Source organism: Chrysochloris asiatica, unplaced genomic scaffold (genome assembly GCF_000296735.1).
Source record: "Chrysochloris asiatica unplaced genomic scaffold, ChrAsi1.0 scaffold00213, whole genome shotgun sequence".
Lineage (NCBI taxonomy): Eukaryota > Metazoa > Chordata > Mammalia > Afrosoricida > Chrysochloridae > Chrysochloris > Chrysochloris asiatica.
This window is the reverse complement of record NW_006408731.1, coordinates 3,889,194-3,895,019: the sequence shown is the minus strand read 5'-3', so window position 1 is coordinate 3,895,019 and position 5,826 is coordinate 3,889,194.

Genomic DNA, 5,826 nt, shown 5'->3' with positions numbered 1-5,826 from the left:
GACTGCAATGTCAATTTGAACCACAAGGTTGGCAGTTCAAGCTCACCAGCCACTCCTCAGAAACCCTATACAAGGTTGCTTTAGGTCAGAACTGACTTGACGGCACTTGACAATGACAACAACAACAACCACTTATTCGAAAATAATTCTCAGCTTCCTTGTCTCAGCCAATTTGTGACCCTGAGATGACCCAACACAGTCCTTCTTCTGAATCCTTATTTTTTGTTTAAAATTTATCTTTTAATCACTGTAATAATTCACAAATATATTACTGTAACATTTAAACAATAAAGTGAACATTTCCTTAGGCTATTCCTGCCTTTCCTGTTTACTTCCACAAGGGTGACCACTGTTAACAGATCAATGCATATTTTTCTCATTTTCTATGCACTCAAAAACATATGTGGACACATGAAACACATAATGTTGTGTCATATGTATGTATGCCTCACCTCTTTTACTATCTTGTACTTAATATTTAACAACTTGCTTTTTAAAATTCTCATCTGGCTTTTTAATATTCATATGTGTATATATGTATTTCCTTTTTTTCTTTAACAAAAAGAAATGTATTCTTTCATAGTTTTGGAGGTTAGAAGTTCTAATTCAGAGTGCTGACTTTGTAGAAAGATCCTTGTCTCCTTCTAGCATCTGTAGGCCCAGCATTCCTTGGAGGTCTCCATGTGTCTTGGTATTATTAATCTTTCTCTGCATCTAGGAGCTTCACAGGGTACCACATTCTGCTCATGCTCTAGTCTCTTCATAGTCCTAGGTTCCTCTGTTCCTGAAATGTAAGATTAACTACTCCCCCCTTTATGATACAAAACTTCTACCTTTACAGTTTTCCTCACTTTATTTTTTATTTGACCATTCCAGCATTATATATTTGGCCAAAGTAAAATACACTTTCCACCACTCCAAACTGAATACAATTACAGTTGGCTATAAGTCCATATTTTTTTTTAATGGTAAGCCAACATTTTGCATCCTGCATGAACATTTCATTTGAAAATTTCACAAAATTCTGTTATTTTATTTCCTATCTTCTCTTCTATTTTATTCCATATTTTGAAGAAAGTTTGTAGTAATTACTGAAAGATTTATTCCCCAGACACCTAAATAACATGGAAGATGGAAGGGAACAGTACACAATTTACCATGCCTGGGGGATGAATGGCAAACCCAACTTTGACTAATAACATTGAGAACAACTCGGAAGTATCAGCTGAGAAATTCCAGAGGTGGCAGTGAATCTATGTTCTAATTTATTAGAAGAACACATGGGAGGTTAAAGACTTCAGACACCATCACTAATTTAAAAAAGCATGCATCATGAATAGCAATTCACTATGTAATTGGTGTGGTGCTGTAGGATAAAGCACTGGATCACAAGATGGTTTTGAACCTCTAGATCAGTAGTTCAAACTCACCAGCCACTCTTTGGAAACAATTTACAGGGCTGCTATGCTTCGAAACTGATTTGACGGCACTTAGTAACAACAACAACATGTAAATGATGACTCAAATATCCACTACTAGTATCCTGAATTTTTGTGCTTACTGTAGGGGTTATTTGTGCAGTCATCAAACATCAGCAGTGCATATTAGTAATCACATCACAAAGTTGACACATGCAGAGTAAGAGAGAAAATGCCACAGCTCTTCCACCTCCCCCAATGTCTTAGAATTGGGGGTGGGGTTGTTAATAAATGAAGCTTTGGTAGGAAATTCAAGTATAACTTGAACAGTTGGACAAGCTGCATTTTCCACCTGTCAGCTGGCCATTCTGCTCCCTTCCCCAAGACAGGTAGATTCCTCAAAGTGCTCAAGGAAACTTACAACTATCTTCTCAACCTGCTTTGTTCTATTAAATACTGTTCCACTAACTTACTGAAGGTGTCTCTACCCATCAAGAAGTCCCGAATCCTTCCTTTCTTAGTTCTGTTATCCCATGACTCTTTCTTGATATTTATTCTAAGTGCTCCCCAAATTTGTAGTTTTAGATCAAGACCTTAGTTTATTTGGATAGCTACACTTTTTGATGATAACAATAGTTCTGATGTCTGGATAAAAAATGATAAACTTTTGTTCTTCATATTTCTGTGGCCTTAATAATGGTGAAGCAGAGTGTATTTTCTCTAGTTTGTTCATATCAGTATTTTAGATGTTCTGATAGTTACCTACTTTGCGTTCATTCTTTTATTTTGTCTTTCCTTTTTAAAAATATTTATTTGAAGAAGTTTGAAAGCTGCCTCTCCCTTATTTGGTATCATGCTGTAAAAGTTTCTACCATTCTGTCGATGATCTTTCATGGGATCTCTGATTATAAATAAATTATATGGTTTCAAAAGTCTTCACTAATATCATGATATATTTAGGAGTAAGATTCATTTATTTCAATGGATTGAGCCCCATTGTCATTCTCGAATCTGAGAAGTCTTGTATTTGTTTCATTCTGGAAAAATTTCATGCATGATTTCATAGAGTTCTGTCCTTTGTCCCTTCTGTTTATGTTTTCTCCTAGAAATTCAATTCAACATATGGCTAACCTTTTCATTATCTTATTGATCTTTATTCTCTATAATTTACTTTAACTTCATTTTATAGTTCTCTAATTCTCTGGGCTTCACTTCCCATTCCTATAGGAATCTATCCCAATGTTGTATATTACTAAAATTAATGCCTCTCTAACCTCCAGTTCCAGGGTCACCAAAGAGTTAGCTCATGCTTCTAACTTTCAATTTCCATCCATAACAATATCTCTTACTATTATTGGATCTGCATTTAAAAGGAGATTTACTATATTTTATCTAGTAAATCTAGATGTTTATAATAAACAGATTTGGGGCTAATTCCATCCACTGTAAGCTTTCAAGTGGATTTTTAAGTGAGGTTGTTGTCAAGTTTTATCATTCCATCAATGCTAATTTTAATCTGGAGACATGGGTCACAGAACTAGCAAGAATGTAAATATAGGCCAGATTTTTCTTCTAGAGACTAAGCTGTAAGCTAACTGTGACCTTCCAAAGGTCACATAATTGGTTAGTGAGAGTGCCAGGATGACTAACTAGGTCTTGTGAATCTTAAGTTTCTAGGAAACACTATTTCTTCATAATTCTTGAGAAATAATCAGGACAGAATCAGATGAAATATAGGACACTGTATTTGTTTACTTTTGCATTCTTTATTTCAGTAGATAAATGCCAGTTCTGAGGACGAGAGAATAAAAATGTCTATTGCAGCAGAAGCCAGTGTCACAGAGGAAGGCATTTCCACTGATGATAATGTGTACACGACTCAAGTGCAAAGCTCCAGGAAAGGTAAAATCATGCACAGGGGTCTGGCCTTGGGTAACACTGGACTCTATATCACCTCAACTTTCCTTTTATACAATATCCTCCTGTTACTGCTGTGCCAAGAATTCTACAAAAATATAAAGCTAATTTGCTGAGAATTATTTTGTTTATTCCAAGGATAGGCAGGTGCTAAGTGTATGGTGTTGGTGAAGAATGCTGAATACACCATAGACTGCTTGCCATAGAACAAACAAATCTGTCTTGGAAGAAGTACATTGAGAATGCTCCTTAGAAGTAAGGATGGGGAAATTTCATTTCTTACACTTTAGACCTATTATCTGTCCCTGAGAAAAACATTATACTTGACAAAGTAGAGGTTCAATGAAAAAGAGGAGGACCCTTAGTAGGAAGTTATTGTTGTTAAGTGCTCTCGAGTTGGCTCCGACCCATAGTGACCCTGTATAGGGTATTTGAGGAGCAGCTGGTGAGTTTGAACTACCTACCTTGCAGTTCAAATGACATTGCAATCTGACGCATTAATGCACAGCGCCACACAGGACTCCCTTAATACGATAGACTGAAACAATGCCTGCAACAATGGACTCAAATATAGCAGTGATTGTGTGGCTGGCACAGAATGGGACAGTCTTTCATTCTGTTGTATGTAGGATTGTTATGAACAGGAACCAACCCAACTACATCTAGCTATAACTGTAAGATATTAAGCCATTGTATATAGATGAACGTAAACAATCAGAGAAGATTTTAGGTAGGAAAGATGTTAGTCAGTATTAGTTTTTCTGATTCTAAGTTGAGTGTGTATCCCATTTGGCTTCATGTTAGATGTACACCTGCTTCAAAGAGAAGGGGCTAATTCGTTATCTGATGTCATGGAAGTTGTATTTCCTCCCTTCTCTCATCTATATTTCAACTTAGTGCTTTTCTATAATATCTACAAGGCAAACTTATTTTACCCTAAACTCACTATGTCTTATAAGTGTATGATTCATTAATGCTCTTAAGAATATAAGCATTTTATAACATAATGCATCCAAGAAATAAAACACTAAGATGGAATGCTTTTGTGATACTCAACATTTTAGCCAGTTTGTCTGGAGGGAAGAGACCGTGGCTTATGAGAAGAAGCTTCTGCTAATCTCTTCCACCAAAAGAGAAACTAGCAGGCATACATTCTAATAGTCATTCTACAGTTAACCAGTGTTTGACCCAAAATGAATTCTATTGCCCAAATTCTACGATCTGAAATCTCCTTCTCTTAAAATAAGCAAAACAGAAAATTTACTGTGTGAAGCATTGTTGTTGTTAAGTGTCAATTCCAACCCATAGCAATCCTTATAGGGTTTCCAACAGCATTTGGTGAGCTTGAACTGCTGACTTTGCTGTTCAAACTGACTTTATAATCCAGTGCACGAACCCACAGTGCTGCACCAGGACTCCATGGGAAGCATGGTTGTTGTTAGGTGCCATCAAGTTGATACCAACTCATAGTGTCCTTATGTACAACAGAATGAAACACTATCCAGTCCTGGGCCAACCTCACATTGTTGCCACGCTTGAGCCTATTGATGATGCCATTTTGCCAATCCATCTTGCTGGGGGTCTTCCTCTTTTTCTCTGACCCTCCACCTTACCAAACATGATATCCTTCTCCAGCAACTGGTCCCTCCTGACAATGTCAGAAGTATGAGAGATGAAGTTTGGCCATCCTGGCCTCCAAGGAGCACTCTGGCTGCACTTCTTCCAACACAGGTCTGTTGGTTTTTTTGGCAGCCCATGGCACTTTCAATATTGTCTTCCAACACCATAACTCAAAAGGATCAATTCTTCTATGGTCTTCCTTATTCACTGTCCAGCTTTCACAGGCATTATCAGGTGATTGAAAATACCATGGCTTTGGTCAGGCACACCTTAGTCCTCAAGTTGACATCTTTGTTCTTCAATACTTTCAAAAGGTCTTGTGCAGCAGATTTGCCTAATGCAATATGTCGTTTGATTTCTTGACTGCTGCTTCCATGAGTGTTGATAGTTGAGCCAAGAAGAATGAAGTCCTTGACAACTTCAATCTTTTCTCTATTGATAAAAATGTTGTTTATTGGTCCAGTGGTGAGGATTTTTGTTTTCTTTACATTGAGATGTAATCCGTACTGAAGGCTGTGATCTTTGATCTTCATCAGTAAGTGTTTTAAGTCCTCTTTACTTTCAGCAAGCAAGGTTGTATCATCCGCATATTGCAGGTTGTTAATGAGTCTTACTGTAATCCTGATGCCACGTTTTTCTTCATATAACCAAGCTTCTTGGATTATTTGTTCAGTATACCGGTTGAATAAGTATGGCGAAAGAATACAATTCTGTTGCACACCTTTATTAATTTTAAACCATTCAGTGTTTCCATGTTCTGTTTGAACAATTGTCTCTTTGTCCATGTACAGATTCCTCATGAGCACAATTAAGTGTTCCAGAATATTTATAGTTCACAATGTTGTCCATAGATTGTCACGGTCCACACAGT